Here is a 19,658-nt window from a genome sequence, read left to right on the forward strand (position 1 = left end):
CTTAAATCATATATTATAAGCAGGTTTTTTTATGTAGGTGAATAATAATGTCTTGTCATGGTTCTTGAGGTACTCAGGACTGAGGGTCACCTTGTTACCCCCTGCCTCTAGCATGAGGGCATCTTGCTTGTGCTTAACAGGTGTCAGCTCCCTGACACCATCAATCTGTTTAGCCATCCAAACAGTCTCTGCAGGACTGCACCACTCTTACTTTGCCTTACAAGTTAACTACAGGTGAACCCGAGTCTCTTTTTGACCCATTCCTCTTTAGTGTGCAATCCCTTATCCACTGAACACTCACAAAAATACCAGGTCTGCTGTCCCCAAGGAAACAGTGTACATATCAGCTTGTATGATTCACTTCAGGATCAGCACCTTGTTTAATATCACTGCACTGAGATATATTTTATAGAAAAAACATAATTATAAGTTTATTGTCAAATATTCAAGTGATAGTGAGTAAGAATACTGTAAACAAATGGTTACATAAAAACAAAATAATAACATGCTGTCTAGAGACTAAACTTAAATAGGTCAGCCTCATATGTAAAGAAGTTTTTTCTGCCCCACAGTCCTCTGCAGCTTTTCAACTAAGATTGACTGAGCTCCTGTTTTCACGAACGTAAATGCACTGCCCCTTTACTTACTAGGTGCAGTAACGGGGTGTCTTATTTGCCTTGAACTTCAAAGTTCGTTGTACTCAGACAGGAAAACTACTGTGGCTTATTTTTGCTGCGTGCTGCTTGCTTGTTGACTTTATATCTCTTAGATAACTTTCTAATTGGGCATCCATTGTGTTAGGTGACAATACTTACTACAACAAAGATAAGTAAATATGTCTTGTCTGACATAAAAGCTGTTTATTCACCTCTTCTAGTGACTTGTAGCTTGATAGAGAATCTAAGAAAATATATTCAGTGTATATATACATAACTCCTTATCTAGTGATATTTCACAATGACATTAATTACCAGTATCTGACCTTGGATTTCATTTGAGACTTCATTTGGTGAACCAGAATGTACATATTAGAATCAGGACATTCTTGAAACCCCCTTGCCAGCTGGCAATAAGAGTTTCCTTGTGTCACACAGCTTAAACTATTGAGACTAAAAATATTAAAATCCAATTTAGTGTTCATTTTTGTTTGCAGACACTTTTTTTATTTTAGGTTGTCAGTACTGTAATGTTTGTATTGCAGAAGACTGCAGGGGAATATCTACTTGAAATATCTCTTTCCATTACAATTTGAAACACTTCTGTGCATACATCTTGTGAAAGCTTGCTTTTACAACTTTTAAATTGTGGTCCCAAATTTAAATGTTACTTTTAAGTTTATCCTGAGCTCAGTTATGTGTCTGGGATGGAGGAGGAGGTGCACAGTTTGAGTGGTGGTGCTTGGGGGGCATTATGCCTTTGTGAGACATGATGCATTGGTGATGAGTGTTGGGAATACATATGCAACATGTACCTGAGATTTCTAGCAAGTAGCGTCTGTTGGTCTGTACCTGTTCAGTTATTTCTCTTTTTTTCCTCTGAACTAAGAATATATGGGGCAGAGTGGACTGATGCCTCTTCAGTTCGTCTTCTTACTGCTACAGGGCCTGAGTCAGAATCCTCCGTGTCCGCAGCTATGTCTTTTTCATCTTAAGCTGAAAATATTGTAAATAGTTCTTGGTATCGCAGTACTTTTAGTTTTTATAGTTAGTATAGCGGAGTTTTTTCCTCCCACAGAAAAGGACTATAACCAGAGTCCTGGAGTTTAAGTGCATATCCTGCCCCTCACTCCTTCTCAATAAGTGAGTGATCACCAGCACTGCTTTTACTGTCTGGGCATGGCTTGCATCTCCCCCTTTGCTCCTTCCCTCCCTGAGCCTGTGAGGGTCAAGATCTCTGGCTAAAACATCTTTTGGAGAAGGCCACGGGACCCCAGTCAGATCCAGGCTGGGAAGATCCCTTTGTACGTTGGACTCAGTCAACTGGTATTGCCCCTCCAAGCTTAAGCTGGAAGCCTGGAATCTGACTATGAACTCCTTGGCTACTCCCAGCCTCAGGTTTGCACCTGCTTTGATATTTGGCCCTAGCTCTCCTTGTAATCCTGACATAGTGGTTGAGGCCTGGATGTGACAAAATGGCTTCACCTTCTTTCTGTGTCTCAATGACTGGCTCTTGACTGTCAGATCCAGCAAGGAGTTTTAATCAGCAACCCTATTTCTACTTTGACTGCTATCATCCTTGGGAATTTGTGTCAACATTGAAAAGTCCTCTGTGACTCCCACAGAGACCATAGATTTTATACAAGTGACCCTAGACTTAACTACATAGAAACCACATAACTCTTTTGGCAGCTTACCTACCAGCTGTGTAGAACTCTCTGGCAAACAGCCTTATTAGACACTTCTCTACAGGCCATGAATGGGAGATGTACAATTCTGTCCTGAACAAGGCCATTTACTAGGAAACACCATCCTGGGACCTATTTGTCTCCCAGACTAACCAGAAATTTCCCCTCTACTGCTCCAGAGCAGCTCTGGGCTGGGTCTCCAAGGTGATGCACTTCTGCTACCTTGGACAGACCACTTCAGGTATACATTTCCTCCCATCTCACTGATATCACAAGTTCTACAAAAGATTTGCCACAACAAAGCTTGGGTCATTCTCATCGCCCAACTGGCCTAGGCAATTTTGGTTTTCAGACCTTCTGAGAATATTAACCCATCCTCCCATTACCATCCAACTCTTTCTAGACCTACTGACTCAAGAGAACATCAAAACCAGACATTCAGCCAAGGCCTCCTTCATCTCAAGGCATTATATTTGAATGGGCATTAGACCTAGAGTAATCATGCACACAGGCTGTTTAACCTATTTTCAGTCAAAGCAATTTTGATGCTTTGTTCAGGGCACAGGTGCTGGCTTTCTCCTGGCCCGAGGGATGCTCAACCCAGCATGCCGCCCTGAGGCCTCGCACCCACTCCATCCCTGCTCCACCCTTTCCCACAAGTCTCCATCCTCACCCCAAGCCCACCTCTTCCCATCCAGTTCCGCCCCTCCCCCAAGCACACCCTATTCCCACTCGTCCCCCTCCCAGTGCCTCCTGCACACTGTGGAACAGCTGCTCTGTGGCGGGCAGGAGGCACTGGAAGGGAGGGGGAGGAGTTGATTGGTGGGGCTGCAGGTGGATGGGAGGTGCTGAGTGAGAGGGGAAGGGAGCTGGAGCATACATGGAGTTGGCGCCTATGTCTCAGGGCACCCAAAACCACAAGCCACTGTGTTACCCCCTCAGTCTCAACAAAGGAGAGCTTTTCTGGGGCTTAAACTGTGTGTCAACTCCCAGACATTCCAGTCTGTCTGCCTTGTCAGCAACCCTGAGACTCTGCCAGCCTAACCTTGCTTTGCAGGTAACAATCAGTGAACCCCAGTTGCTGAGCTTCTCAGAGACATCTCCTTGCAGTGTCCAGTCCCTCTCATTTGACACTCATAGAAATAATAAATCTGCCTCCCGACACCAGCCTGTTAGTTTGAGGACTCATACTATACATTAGTATAACAGTACCAGGTTGGGTTATAGTAAAACTAAGAATAAGTTTTATGAATAAAGAACAAAGATTTAAGTGATACTAAGCAAGAGGAAAAAGAGACATGTATGATTACAAACAAAACAAAAACATGATTTCTGGTGACTAAAGCTTAGTGTTAGCAAGTTACAGTCTTTGCAGTTTTCTCACTTACATCAAGTTATCAGCATTGCCAGCCCTTTAGGGGATCCAGCTTGCACGGAATCAGAGCATTTTGTCCCCTTTCTTCTCTAAGTGATGGATATAGCTACAGTGAGTTTTTGCTGCCCTTATATTTCCCAAAGTCCATTGTGTCTGCCTCAAGAGTCAGAAAGACTTCTTGGGGTGCAGACTGACCTCCAGTGTGTCCACTAAACTTGCTTGTTAGCTTGATGGCTTTGTTTACCTTATACATAAATGTACTTTCATTGTCCTCTGTCTGCAATCAAGCCAGTCAGACAAGTAAATCTACATTCCTTTCTCTAGTGCAGACTTGATTTAACCACTGCCTCCAAAATAATTTGTAAGAACACATTTCCAGCATGCACGCACAACTATTTATACATGAGCCATACATACATCACTCGATGATATTTGCGACCAACTTGTATCAGTTTAGAGGATACCTTACAAGATACCTTTTGGATACATATTATAACAGTTTCTTGGCGGTGGTGAGTGTGAGGCCTGATATGAGTTACTGTAAAGTGGGCCCTCTGTCAGTGAGCATTGGGAGATTCTTAAAATCACACCTCCTCACTTCCAATGATACAGTAGGGTCAGCCATTTTGTATCATAACCATCTTTTCTTTAGTTTCTGTTAGTGTCAAGAGAGAGGGCCTGGACACTGTAGGGAGATGTCTCTCGTGGACTGGGGTTCACAGATTTGTTACCTGCAAGGCAAGGTTTAGACTGGCAGAGTCTCAAGGAGTTTGCTGGCAAGGCAGACAGACTGGAATGTCAAGAACCTGAAACACAGTTTAAGCCCCAACAAAGCTCTCCTTTTTTTTGAGGCAGAGGGGTAACACAATGGCTTACAGTTTTGGGTGTCCAGAGCAGAGCATCCCAGGGGCATAGATGGCAGGATTTACACACTGTTTGCTGGTTGACTGTGGTTCACACTTCAAGCACCTGTGAGTTAGATTTTTTTTTAAATAATTTTCAGACTGAGAAGGCTGGGAACAATCAGAAAAAGCTAGTTTTTTGTTATTTTATGTTTCCTTTTGGAGAAGGAAACACAACAAAGGAAAGTATATAAAAATGAGTAGGCAGACTAGACTGCCGTCCAGTCCCTTTGGTAAAACACAGCCCACAGTGAGACAGTCATGCAATTCAAACTGGCTGAGATAAAGTTACAGAAGTTGGAGATAGCGGAGTGGACCAAAAATTTGGAGTTGGCAAAAATGGAAAGAATCAAGAGCACCAAAGCAGTGAGACTGACCTGAGAGTCAAAGACAGGAAGGCAGAAAAACAGCAGCAGAAGGAAGCCCAACAACAAACCGTGGAACTGGAGAGAGAAGGAAAGGCAACATGAGCTGGTGGGGAAAGCATGGACAGATTCTAGGGCTTCCAGGTATGCCATCTCCCCAAGGAATACAGAGTTTGGATAAATTTTTGTGTCGGACATCCAAAAAGATGGATTGTATTGAAGAATATTTCACTACTTTTGAGAGACACTGCGAATTGCATAAAGCTCCAGGCAACAAGAAGATTCCAGTGCTTCTCTCCAAACTCTCAGGTAAAGCATTGCACCTATTTAATGAAATGGAAATTGAACAGGGTTTGAAATATACTCACTTTTAAAAGGTTGTATTGCAAAAGTTTCAAATTACCCCTGAAGTGTATCCCGGTTAATGTTTAGAGACCTCAGAAATAAGATGAACCACAGAGAAAGTGTATTTGATGTGAAAATGGGTGAAAGGGGAAGGGACTGAGAATTATGACCAGTTATTTGACCTCTTTTGCACCAGAACACTCTCTGGGCATATGCTCTGAGGAGATCAGAGGCCATTTGGGATATTTCCCTGGGCTTTGTACAGGAGGTAGCTGATCTGGCTGATTTCTATGTACCAAACCAGAGTGTTCAGTAAGTGCAAGCCACAAAAAGAAGAGCAGAAGTCCAGTGTGAAGGGGGACCTCTTTTATGCCTGGGAAAAGGGAGCATGAGTGGGAGCACCAGCACTCATCTCCCCAGAACTGACTCCCTTCTGGTAATCCTAGTTGCAGTCCCTCTTCACCTGAGGGACAATTGCCCTAAACAAAGGGAATCTAGGCCCACACCCCATCCAACCAAGGTTAATGTGGCTGTCCTAAACAGAAGACCCACATAGGTGTCTGAGCGGCTCCTGATTAATTTTGTAGGGTCCAACCCATTAGAAGTTGCTCTTGAATTTATTAAAGTTGCCAACGTTAAATGAGAAAGAATGCCCAGGGTGGTGAGACAGTGGCACCCAGATCTCTTTGATCAGAGGGCATGGTCAGGGAAACTGACGTGTTACTTGGTGAAAATTTAGAACTCCTGGCAATGGGAAAACTTAAAACCACTGTGCCTTTGGCTAAAGTGCACTTGGAGTGAGGAGGCCTAGAAGGCATTTAAAAAATTGGTATGTTGGATTGCATTTGAGCAGAAGTTCTCAAGGGTAATGATGTATTAACTATGTCTAGAACAAACTATGTCTAACCCAAAGTAAAAAGAAATATTGCTCTGTAATCCCAGAAGGGGAACTGTGAGGACAGAGAAACACCTAAGGGAGCGGGAGACATTCCCATCCCTAGCATAGAGAGCAGTGTGTGTTCAGGAAGGAGCCATTCCCAGTGGATGAGGAAGCCATCAGAGCTGACAGCAGGCAGAAATTTGCAGCAGAAGAGAGTGCAGGCCCTAACTTACAAAGTGTAGGTTTAGGGAGAATGGGGTAAGGTTTCTGAAAAAGGAGGGAAGGCTGTATAGAGAAGCTCCTGTGGAGAAAAGTGCTGGAAAGTCAGACAAGCAACTGATTACACCTGTTTAAGCTTCATAGGGAGCTAATGATGTTAAGCTTATGACCGGCCTTTTGCAGGTCACTTGGAGACTCAGAGGACAATATGAAAGGTTAAAAAGGAATTTCTATTGGCTGATATTCAGAATGAGGTGCAGACTATTGCAGGTCTTGTGACTTATGTCAGAAGTGGGAGAGGCCAATAGGGTCTCATAAATCTCCCCTACAACCTTTACCTATAATCAAGGAGGCATTTTTGGGGTGGCAATGGATATTATAGGCCCTGTGACCTGACCAACCCAAAGGAGGAAGAAATATGTTTTTTGGTGGTAGTGGACTATGCCACTACATGTCCAGAAGCAGCTGCTCTGTCTAGTACAGAAGTTGATACAGTGGCAAAAGCTCTTTTTTCTCTATTTTCAGCTGAGTAAGTTTTTCTTAAGACACTTTGTCAGATCTTATGTCAAATTTCATGTCCCAACTATTGAGCGCATTGTGGAGAATGTGTGGTGTGAAACTGCTGAAGGCTGCCCTATATCACCCAGAAAAAAAAGGTTTTATTGAAAGTTTTCAAGGGAACACTGAAATCTGTGCTGGGGATGTATGCTAACAAGAGGACAAGTGACTGGGGTGAACTGTTATCCTGGCTTAGTTGCTTACACTGAGGTTCATCAATGTGGTGGAGTGAGTGAGTGTCAGGCCTGATATGAGTTACAATCTGGCCTGAGGGCAATGAGGGGTCTCAGGATCATAGGCAGAAAGAACTCCACCAGAAAATGCTATCTGGCCAAAAGGAGGTGTTCCTTCACTTAGACACAACAGAACCAATTATCCCCAGAATCTGTGGGAATCATGTTATTTTAGACTGCCTGCTCACTCTTGAGACATGGGGCTTTTCTGTTAGCAATCCATCTTGCAGCCATCTGCACCTTCTGTTCCCCATTTGATGTCTCTACTGTTTTTTATTCATCCAACAACAAAACCCCAGATTTCTGTAGAGCCTCAAACTTTCCTGCTGATGGTGAAATCAACACAACAATGGAAGGGACCTTCAGAAGATATCAAGTCCATCACCCTGTGCCATGGCAGGACCAAGTAAACCTAGACCATTCCTGACAGGTGTTTATCTAACCTATACTTTAAAAGCTTTCAATGATGGAAATTCCACAACCTCCCTTGGAAGCCTATTCAAGAGCTTAACTATCCTTATAGTTAGAAAGTTTTTTTCCCTAATATCTAACCTAAATCTCACTTGCTGCATATTAAGCCCATTACTTCTTGTCCCACTTTCAGTGGACATGGAGAACAATTGATCACCATCCTCTTTAAAGTAGCCCTTGACATATTTGAAAACTGTTACTGAGATGATTCATGTGGAACTCAGAAATTTAATCTATTCACTTCTCTCCTCATTGGAAGCATGAGGATTTGGAAAGAAGGCTTCACTCTCTTGACGTCCGATTGGCTTTGGCATTTTGTCTGCAGATCATACAGTCAATTAGAAAAATGCCTAGGCTATTTGTCACTTTAATGAAGCAATCTAAGGGACAAGTATTATCAGCTCAGAGATTCTGTAAGTGGATCTCTGCTTACATTAGACTTATCAACTGGCACATATTCCTCCTCTGGGTGGGTGAGAGTCCAGTCCACTTTGCTAGAGCACAAGCAACTTTCCTGGCTTCTCTTCAGACATACCTATAGTGGACATCTGTAGGGCAGCTAGCTGGAGCTCTAGTGATACTTTTTACAAAACATTATACATCAGTCCAGCTTCGTCTGCAGATGCAGCTGTGGGGACAACAGTGCTGCACACATCTATACCAACAATATCCTCAAACCCTTTCTTGCTTGACTGTTGCTTACCAATCACCCATGTGTGGAGTGCACGTAGGGACCAGTACTCAAAGAAAGAAGAAATGGAGGTTACTTACCTGTAGCTGGAGGTTCTTCAAGATGTGTGCTCTCCATCTGTATTCAACTACACACCCTCATCAACCCTTCACTCCCCACTGCTATGGATCATGACTGGATTCATGGTAAGAAAAGGAATTGGAGAGGTGTCAATCCGCACTGTTCCTTATGCCCTCGGTTTGGAGCACGAGGTGAACAACTGCACAGCTGCAGCAGATGGACACTACTTGCTAGAAGACTCTGATCACGGGCACAAGGTATCCATATGTGTAGTCCCTATCTGTATTCCACCTTTTGAAGAACCTCCATTTCTCTTTTTCCTTGCCGTTCAATCCAATCCAGCAGGTTAGAATGACCATAATCGGGTCCTATATAATTTCATGTTTGTAAAAGCTTTTTAATAATGCTATAAAATACTTTTTATTTATGTACCTTTGTGAATATTTTAATATAAATTTCAAATACCGCAAATGATTCAGAAAACAGATGGCTTATTTTCATTTAGGGATCTTCTCACCGCCTGTGATGCTTTGCTATGTGGGTATTCTGTACCTTAGTCATATAAATAAGATATGATTCATCTAGCAATATAAAGTTTAAATTAAATTATCTTTAAGTTGTTGTTCCATTTTAAAGACAATTTTTGAAGACTAGGTTGCAAAGATTTGATCAGCATAAGCAATGCTTGTAGTAGGAATAGAAACAATTACACACCCAGAGAAAATACTTGCTAATCAAAGAACTGATTGACAAGTGCAGAATTTGTTTGGCTCCCAGTTCTTACCATCAGAAAAATAATGTTAGCATATGTCCTGTGATCACTGGAAAACTATACAGTGACATTCAGAAAACTCATTCATAGCTTGTCAAGTTTACTTTCAGCATAAACAATAAGCAGAGTGTAAATTAATGCATTTTTGACTTGTTCGCAATATGTTTTTATCTTCTGATCCCATGGCACTTCTCTTGTCATCATCTTTTGCATTTTTTTTAAACTTGCTTACATTTTGGGTCAAATATAGATTGATGTGAACTATTCTGTCTTTGTAGCTTTGTCCTTTAGCTCAGTGGTCTCTTTCCTCGTAATTTCTTTTATTATTAAAATAAAGTAAATAGAAAATACAAATTTAGTAGAAGGTATGTGTGAGAGAACATCTTATTCTGCTAGAGTAAAGGAATTTGAGATACTCTAAGCTAGTGTGGTAGTGAGCTTATATCAGTTGAGGAAAGGGGGGCGTGGAACAGGGAGAAACAGGCTTTTAAAAGAGAAAGCATAAAGATATGGGTGATTTTTGCCCCCAGAGGCAGCAGTAGAGGATGTTGTTGGAGGTAGAGTGACAGAACATGATGATCCAAATCCTGTTCATCTAGTTTATATGAATAAGGCAAACAGGACTCAGTTCTAGATCTAATTAAAAAAACAAAACAAAAGCAACTTTGTTCCCTATATCCTTAAATGCTAGATACTATATGGTGGGCAGTATGGAGGTGTTCCCCTTTGTATACAGTTGTATATGAAGAGATATGCTACAAAGGAAGAAATTCAATTTTTTAAGCCTCTTATCAAATTATTTCCACATTGTATTGTATAGTGCCATCATGATTCCATGCAGCAGTTTCATTGCCGATTGTCTTTGCAAAAGAAAGAAACTAAATTTGAGAGTAAGGGGAAGGTTCGGTTCAGTTCATTAACAGTGAAACTGAAACATCCCAATTATGCAGACAGACACACAAGACCGATATAATTATTCCTTAAACAAACATAAGATTCAATAGGTGAGTCAGAAAAGCTCGCCACATAAAAGTACAAAAATAGCTAGAAAGGAGGGAGGAATGTATGAATAAAAGCTTAAGAGTTCTCTGTAGGTTTGCCAACTTTCTAATGGCACAAAACTGAACACCCATGCCCTGTCCGTTCTGAGGCCCTGCTCCCCCATTCCCTCCTCCCTCCATTGCTCACTCCCACATTCTCACTCACTTTCACCAGGCTGGGGCAGGGGGTTAAGGTGCAGGGGGGCGGGTATGGGCTCAGGGTGCAGGCTCCAGATGGAGCTGGTGGTGAGGGGTTTGGAGTGTGGGAGGAGACTCCAAGCTGGGCAGGGGGTTGGGATATGGGGTCCCGGCGGCGCTTACTGCGGCTCCCAGGAAGTGGCCGCCAAGTCCCCACAGTACCTAGAAGCATGGGCGGCCAGGGAGGCTCAGTGCGCTATGCTCTTGCCTGCTGGTGCTGCCCTCACGGCTCCAATGGGTCGCAGTTCCCAGCCAATGGGAGCTGCAGAGCTGGCACTTGGGGCAGGGGTAGCATGCGGAGCCTCCCTGGCTGCCCATGCACCTAGGGGCCTCAAGGACGGGTGGCTACTTTCGGGAGCCATGCAGAGCTAGTGCAGGCAGGGAGTGCTGCTGACTGGACTTTTAACGGCCTGGCTGGCAGTGCTGATTGGAGCTGCCGGGGTCCCTTTTTGACCGGGCGTTCCAGTTGAAAACTGGCTGCCTGGCAACCCTAGTTCTGTGATCTTGCCAGCACCACATTCCGTTTCTGCTGCACTGAATTTTGTGCTTCTAGTGGAGGAATAAAGATTGTATATTTTAAAATAAGCAATCAAAGCTTCAGGACAACTCTGACTCTATGCAATAAGTCCTTGTATTCCGTAATGGCATAGATAGTCAAACCTTTCAAATATGGTTTGTGACTTGGGGCATAATCTTGCTAACAGTTACATGCATGTAGTTCATGTGCATGTAGTTCCTTTGTGGAGTTTCATTGACTTCTATGGGCTTCTTGTAGGAGTAACTATATACGTAGTAGGGAGCTACTTGCATAATATGGGCTTTGATTTTCAGCTATAGCTTTAATATAAACCAGGTTGGGATGTTAAGAATGTTCGCAAATTGAAGCAGAGAGTGCTTGTTTCTTTGGAGGACACTGATCAGAGGGAATTGTAATTCAGTCCAATAAAGTGGTTGACAGGGTATCACTTTTGTCTTTTCAGAATGGTCTGCAACCAAATTATGACCCTTATCCTACAAATTTGGTCATTTGGTTGCCATTGAAGTCAACAAGACTTATTATGAGCACAGTTACAGATGTTTGCAGGATTTGGGTCTTAAATTAAAGACCTGGAATAGAATTTTCAGAAACACCTTTGTCTCATTTTCAAAAGTGACTCAGGCACTTAGGACCCTAAATTCCATTGACTTTCAATGAGACTTAAGCTCCTGAGGGCCAGAATTTTCAAAGGTATTTAGGTGTCCAGCAGGATTTTCAAAAGCACTGAAACAGGTTCAATGCCCATTGAAGATTAGGCACCTAACTTCCTTAGGCACCTACTAGGACTTTCAGAAGCACCTGCCTGCATCTTTAGGTACCTAAATACCTTTGAAAATCTGGCTGTTACTTTGAAAATGGGTCTTGTGCTTAAATGACTTAAGAACCTTTTTGAAAATGTTGTTGTAGTCTAATCTTAAAACAGCTCTCTAAGGATTTAGTCTCAAGACTGAAATATCACTTTACTGTTAAACAGTAGAAGATGGATAATGGGAAATACACAAGTATAAATGTCTTTGTGCTCACTAGCTTGCATTTAAAAAGCAAAAAAGCAAATTTCATAAGTCCACATGTCAGAATTTTTCAATTTTTATTATCCTCTCTTTGGAATTTAGAATATATAGCAATGACCCCTAAAATACAAACCAAAAAAAGGCAAAATGTTTGTTTAGGAATTAAATACTTGGAGGATTATATACTTGTCTTTTTTTCTCACCATGGTGGGAGCGAGGGACAGCGAAATTTAACAACCCTTTCCATCAAATATTGCATATATAACATTGAGTATATTACAGCTGATAGAAATGAGTTAAGCTGTTTGAAATTGTATGAATTTGTCAGTGTGTACCCCAGTAGGTCAAAAGGTTAGGAGCAGGCTTTTGTTGCTACGTATTCTCTAAGATGACCGTTACAAAAAGGTGGTGAATTGTGTTTTCTTCTCCCCCTAGCTGTCGGGGAATATTCAACTAGCCTGTGTTCAGGCTATGTAAAAATGGCCAATTAAAGTTAGCACTGAGATATTACAATTCTAATATACATTAAGCTTTGTGTTATGAACAACAGCATTTCAAATTGTGACTAAGAGCAGAAAACCATTTAATATGCAGTCTCTATGCATTTGTGCATATTCTTACTAACCAGCATAATTACTTAACATTATTATTAATTTTATATAGCACTTTCACAGGTTTCAAAGTGCTTTCCAGAGCCTAACAAAATGAAGCTACACAAATTACAAAAGGAATTTTGAAATCTGGCACTAGAATAAATAAGATAGAATTATCAGTGTGGGTGGGTTCCTTCCAAGGAGCTTGTTTCTTGATGATCTGTGGATGATTAGAGTTGATGAAGTTCCCATATTTCTTTAAATATTTTAGTTTTTATAAAATCTGTTCCTTGTCAATTACTTTTTCAAAATGTGACATGGGAAATTGAACAGATGTTTGGATAACTGCTTATCTAACACATGTAAGAAATACACAAAATGGTATTTTTTATTGTTTTATTAAAACGATTATTGCATCTACTTGTAGGGTTTGAATTGGGTTCTTAATAGGGACATGTTCATCAGGCAAAAAATTAGATGTCTTAAAACAACATGAAGTTAAGATCGTGAAAAATGTATCACTTAGTAATGTTTGCATTATTCACAGTTATACACCTACAAGTGTCTGTCCTAATCCCTTGCCAATATGTTGTCTTGGTAACCAGTTACCTTCACACCTGCTCAGCAGCTATAAGGACAAGAGCATGTCTGGCTATTGGCCACATTTAGTATTGAAATAGCAGATAACAGTCTTACAAAATATTAATATTTAATACAGCCACATTTTCTAACTTTAATGTTCTGTTTAGTGTGTAGTAGAATGTTTTATATTTTAAAAAGAAGGGTTTGAGACTTCATCACCCATGTTACTTCTCTCTACGCAAAGCAAGAAAAGTCAGTTTCGTATTCAAGAATCCGCTAACATAAGGGTAAAACTTTTCAATGTGTATTTTAAAATTTGGTAGTATGTTGCTTGGATTTCTGCTGAATATTTTTGGAGAAATTAGCTGCTGTTGGGTTCACCACTTCTTTAAAGTGTTCCAGTCTTAAAACTGTTCCCATTTGTTATCTCTGCACAGCTTTCTTGGTCAGTTCCATAATGGTTTGAGTTGCATAATGATATAGGCTTCTGAACTTAAATCTGGGGATGAGGAAGGACAAAAAGCTGACTGGACTGGAACAAAAAATCTTGATCTGCTTTGACTTAAGAGTTTACTAACAAATCCTTTCTTTAACTTGAAATGATTTCTCCCAGTATGAATAATGGTTTAAACCAAAGCCCTCAAGTCTTAACATCAGCTGTTGGTGAACTAGCACTTTACAAATGAGTGGTCTTCAGCACTGACTGCCAGACAAAAGTGATTTTTATTCTTGTATTCCATAGGTAGCCCTAGGAAGAATCTGGAAAAGCAAGAAGTCCAGCTGAATATATAATTCATCAACATGTTTGGAGTTTGAGCATACTCATTCAAATTACACATATACGCGTGGACACAGAACATAATGTTTTTTCACTGGCCTGGCTGGCTTTTCAGCAGCTCTTCCAGTTGCAAGGTGACTCTCTTTTTGTAGTTTCCTTCCCCTCCCACACACACACTTAGCCTTGGTCTACACTATGAGTTTAGGTCGAATTTAGCAGTGTTAGATCGATCTAACCCTGCACCTGTCCACGTGACACAGCCATTTTTGTTGGCTTAAAGGGCTCTTAACATTGATTTTCTTTACTCCTCCCCGACGAGGGGATTAGCACTGAAATCGACATCTCTGGGTCAAATTTGGGGTAGTGTGGATACAATTCAACGGTATTGGCCTCCGGGAGCTATCCCAGAGTGCTCCATTGTGACCGCTCTGGACAGCACTCTCAACTCAGATGCACTGGCCAGGTAGACAGGAAAAGCCCTGGAACTTTGGAATTTCATTTCCTGTTTGACCAGCATGGCGAGCTGATCAGCACAGGTGACTATGAAGTCCCAGAATTGAAAAAGAGCTCTAGCATGGACTGAACGGGAGGTACTGTATCTGATCGCTTTTTGAGGAGACAAATCCATGCTATCAGAACTCCATTCCAAAAGAGAAAATGCCAGAATATTTGAAAATATCTCCAGGGGCATGATGGACAGAGGCTACAACAGGGACCTGCAGCAGTGCTGCATGAAAATTAAGGAGCTCAGACAAGCCTGCCCAAAAACCAAAGAGGCAAACGGCCACTCCAGGTCAGAGCCCCAGACATGCTGCTTCTATGATGAGCTGCATGCAGTTCTTGGGGCGGGGGGGCCCTACCACTACCCCAGCCCTGTCCATGGACACCTGCAAGGGGGGAGTCTCATGCAACAGGGATGAGAATTTTTGGGACGAGGAAGATGAGGAGGATGAGGAGAGCACACAGCATGCAAGTGGAGAAACCGTTCTCCCCAACAGCCAGGAACCGTTTATCACCCTGGAGCCAATACCCTCTCAAGGCTCACAGGCCATGAAGGCAGAGAAGGCACCTCTGATGAGTGTACCTGTGTAAATATAATGCATGGTTTAAAAGCAAGCGTGTTTAATGATTGATTTGCCCTGATGACTTCGGATGCATTCACGGCCAGTACAGCCCCTCCTTTTAAATGGCCAACCCAATGGGTGCTTGGTATGGGAAAGGAGGGCACTGCTGTTTGAAACCATTCTGACGTGTTATGAAGGTTGAAGAAGCTGAAAGACTGTGGCTTATCATGGCTGCCTGAAAGCCAAATTCCATTGCCCGGCCCTGCATATGTGATCTCTCCCACCAAACCGGCAGGCCCTCAATATAAGAGGCAAAATGCAACCTTGTACCGAAAGCACATGTGCTATATAATGTTAACAGCTTGGTACACCGTGAAAGAGTCTACCCATTGTTCTATAAAATGTGTCTTTTTTAATACTACTCTTTCTTTTTTTCCTCTCGCAGCTGCAGATGTTTCAACGCTACTCCTATCATCTCTGTCCCAGAGGCTAGCACAGATAAGAAGGCGAAAAAACCGCACTTGTGATGAAATGTTCTCTGAGCTCATGCAGTTCTTCCGCACTGAAGGAGCTCAGCAGAATGTGTGGAGGCAAACAACATGAGAGTCCAGGAAAGCAGAAAATGAACGTGAGGACAGGAGGGATGAATGAGATGAGAGGTGGCGGCAGCGCGATGAGCAGAATGCAATGCTAAGGCTACTGGGGGATCAAACTGATATGCTCCAGCATCTGGTGGAGCTGCAGGAAAGGCAGCAGGAGCACAGACTGCCATTGCTGCCCCTGTGTAACTGCCCACCCTCTTCCCCAAGCTCCATTGCCTCCTCACCCAGATGCCCAAGAATGTGGGGGGAGAGGGGAAGCCTCCGGGCACCCAACCACTCCACCGAAGAGGGCTGCCTAAGCAACAGAAGGCTGGCATTCAATAAGTTTTGAAGTGCAGTGTGGCCTTGTCCTTCCCTCCTCCCTTCATCCACCACCCTGCCCGGTGCTTCCCTCCTCCCCCATCCCTCCCAGGCTACCTTGGCAGTTATCCTCCTATTTGTGTAACGAATTAATAAAGAATGCATGATTTTGAAACAGTAATGACTTTATTGCCTCTGCAAGCAGTGATTGAAGGTGGGAGGGCGGTTGGCTTACTGGGAAGTAGAGCAAAACAAGGGAGTGGATTTTCAGCAAGGAGAAACAAACATAACTGTCACACCATAGCCTGGCCAGTCTTGAAACTGGTTTTCAAAGCTTCTCTGATGCACAGAATGCTCTGCTGTGCTCTTCTAATTGCCCTGGTGCCTGGCTGCGTGAAATTAGTGGCCAGACAATTTGCCTCAACCTCCCACCCTGCAATAAATGTCTCCTCCTTACTCTCACAGATATTGTGGAGCACACAGCAAGTGACAATAACAATTGCAATATTGGTTTTGTTGAGGTCTAACAGAGTCAGTAAAATGCGCCAGCGCACTTTTAAATGTCCAAATGCACATTCTACCACCATTCTGCATTTGCTCAGCCTATAGTTGAACAGTTCCTTACTACTGTCCAGGGTGCTTGTGTATGGCTTCATGAGCCATGGCATTAAGGGGTAGGCTGGGTCCTCAAGGATAACTATAGGCATTTCAACGTCCTCAACAGTTATTTTCTGGTCTGGGAAGTAAGTCTCTTCCTGCAACTGTTCAAACAGGCCAGAGTTCCTGAAGATGCGAGTATCATGTACCTTTCCCGGCCATCCCACATTGATGTCAGTGAAACGTCCCTTGCAGCACCATTGAAAAGTACCCCTTGCAGATGATAAATATAATGCTCCTATTGAAAATGAATTTAGCTATGATAGGCTAATTTATTTTGTAATGTAAAGTTTTCAAAAATAACCAATGATACAAAGAAGCAGAGCACCTGATCTGTAGATGATTTAAAGAAACAAACTGTTCACTTTTTTTTTAGAAAAAGTAGAATATTTATTTAAAAAATTGTGAGTAAACATCTTGCATTCTGGAACTGGCATTATTATTTATGTATGTTCCAGCAACATGAACGATTTGAGAGATATTGCTCATGCACAACAAGACAGTCTCATTGCATTAATCCCATTGATCTAGGTAATTTACACTTTGTTTCTTGTGCAAGTGATTCATATAATTAGGGGTCCTTCTTATAGTTTAAATCTTCCATTTCTCATAAGACACACAACATATGCAACTTTTAAATTTCTATAAGACAACAGAGCAAGTTAAGATAAACCAACTTTTTTCCTAAAGATGAATTGCCAGAAAATTATATATATATACACACAACTTTAGCCTCCTTACCATCACACAGTTATAAATAGTATGTGTATATTAAGTGAATTAGGTGCTGGTGAAATTTGTTGGGTTGGAACCTCCTGAGACAACAGTAGTGCATCGCTGAATTGGGCCCTTACCTGATTTTCAGGGGATATTTTGAGTAATTTTTGTTTATTGCAAACATACTTGTTAATTACATCAGTCTATTTGCTGATACATTTGGACATGACATGAGAGAAGAAAAGTTTTGGTTCTGCCTCTTTATGGGTATACTGCAAGCATTTAGACTACCATATTGCTTTCATAGAATCACAGGATCGTAGGACTGGAAGGGCTCTAAATATCTTTCAGATTTACATCTAACACTCTGTGAATAGTTGCTCCTTTTATTTTTGACAGTCTGAATTTTGTGAAAAAAAAGTTATAAAATTTAATAATATGTATAAATTGCAGCCCTCTAATTCAAAATGGATAAATTATTCACTGGAGAAAATACAGCTTTTTATTTTAAATTTGCTCTGTGTCTGCAACAATGTGGGACTAACTTTGGGACAATTATGAGTCTAGCTAATTTTGTATTCTTGGGTATGTCTATTGCAACTGTTGCATACAGACAATATAGTTATCATGGCAAGTGCCAAAATATGTTAAAATCCATCAATCTTATGAATCCAAGTTTAATTCCTTCTCCTATGACTGCAAAAGGTCAGAATTGTTACCTGTAATATAAAATACATTTTTCAGATAGTTTTAAAAAATAGCAAGTTCTGTTATTTAAAAAGAGATTTGAAAATGACTTAATTGCATCAGAAAAGGTACCAGTAAAGTTGATATCAATCCTGCATTGACAGGGTGGTGGATTAGGTACCTAACAATGGTGTCCTACCGCTAATTCTCATGATATAGTATTAGCATTTCTATTTTGGGCATTAGTACCCTGAGTCAGCAAAATAAGTAAGTGTATACTTAAACTTAAGCATGTACTTGATTCCTTCCTGGTTCTTCAGGTCACAAACTTGAAGCATGTAAAGTCAATGGGAATTAAGCACATGCTTAAAATTAAATACTTAGTTGAATGAGGATGCAGAAAAGCTACCTTTTTGTTCTGGAATTATTACTATGAGATGGAATTTTTAAAAGAGCCCCAGGAAGCGATGTCTAACTCTTTCTTTCAGTATGAAGTGGGTGCCTAACTCTCAGAGGTATCTTTGAAAATTCTTACCACCTTTAATAGAAGAGGTTCTAGATTCACCTCAAGAGAGTGTTGGATGTTAGTCCTTAGAGCAGTAGTCTCCAACCTTTTTAAGCACAAGATTGCTATTTTTTTAATTTAAGTGCAACCTTAGATCTACCCTGCCCTTTCCCTGAAGCCCCACCCCGCTCACTCAATCCCCCCTCTCTCCATCACTCGCTCTCCCCTCACCTTCACTCACTTTCACTGAGCTGGGGTAGGGTAGGGGGTTGGGGTGCAGGCTCTGGGCTGGGGCCAAGGGGTTCAGAGTGTAGGAGGGGGCTCCAGGCTGAGCCTGGGGCAGTGGGTTGGGTACAGGAGGGGGTGAGAGGTGCAGGCTCTGGGAGGGAGTTTGGGTGCAGGAGGAGGTTCAGGGTGCTATCTCCGGGAAAGGGCTCAGGGCTGGGGCAGGGGTTTGAGGTACACACTCTTGCTGGGCAGCGCTTACCTCAGGCAGCGAGGTTAAGACAGGCTCCTTGCCAACCCTGGCCCCATGCTGCTCCCAGAAGCTGCCAACACCCCACTGTGGCCTGGGAAGGGAGAGGGGTTGCAGGTGGCTCTACACACTGCCCCTCCATACAGGCACAACCCCTGGACTTTCCATTGGCCGCAGTTCCCCGTTCCTGGCCAATGGGAGCTATGGTGGCAGTGCCTGCAGGCAGGAGCAGTGCACAGACACCTCCTGTCTCTCCCCCGATCCCCATGCAGGGATGTGCCGACTGCTTCTGGGATCAGCTCAGGGCCCGGGCAGGCAGGGAACCTGCCTTAGCCCCACTGGACTTTTAGCAGCTGGAAACTGTGAGGCTCTGGCAGAAGCTCCGTGATTGACCAGTTAATGACCACTGGTTTAATGACTATCAGTCCTGAAATCAGTGGACTGCTTGGTAGGTGAAGCTACCGATAGGTGCTGTAGTTATCCAAAGCTTAAATGCATAACATTAACTGAGGCCTAAATGCATAGCACAGCATATGACACCACCACAAAATGAAGAAACAAGAATTAGTAGATCACGAAGCCCAAAGGGATGTGATTAATTCCTTTAATAATATTTTTTGCTCTGTCAGCTTCCTGATGTAACCAATTTTCAGTACTTATGGGAGCTCCAGCTTGGGACAGCCCAGAGTTAAACTTG

General features: G+C 42.3%; 1 long non-coding RNA gene across 1 annotated transcript in view; it reads left to right on the plus strand.

Annotated features, from left to right (window-relative positions):
* Window positions 1-16,089, plus strand: part of LOC127042725 (uncharacterized) — a 35,161-nt gene extending 19,072 nt beyond the window's left edge. Inside the window, exons 2-3 of the long non-coding RNA XR_007772027.1 lie at window positions 13,919-14,088; window positions 15,464-16,089. This is a non-coding gene — a long non-coding RNA (uncharacterized LOC127042725). The remainder of the gene's footprint in view (window positions 1-13,918; window positions 14,089-15,463) is intronic.
* The last annotated feature ends 3,569 nt before the right edge of the window (window positions 16,090-19,658 follow it).

This window comes from Gopherus flavomarginatus, chromosome 1 (assembly GCF_025201925.1).
Source record: "Gopherus flavomarginatus isolate rGopFla2 chromosome 1, rGopFla2.mat.asm, whole genome shotgun sequence".
In the NCBI taxonomy this organism is placed as follows: Eukaryota; Metazoa; Chordata; order Testudines; family Testudinidae; genus Gopherus; species Gopherus flavomarginatus.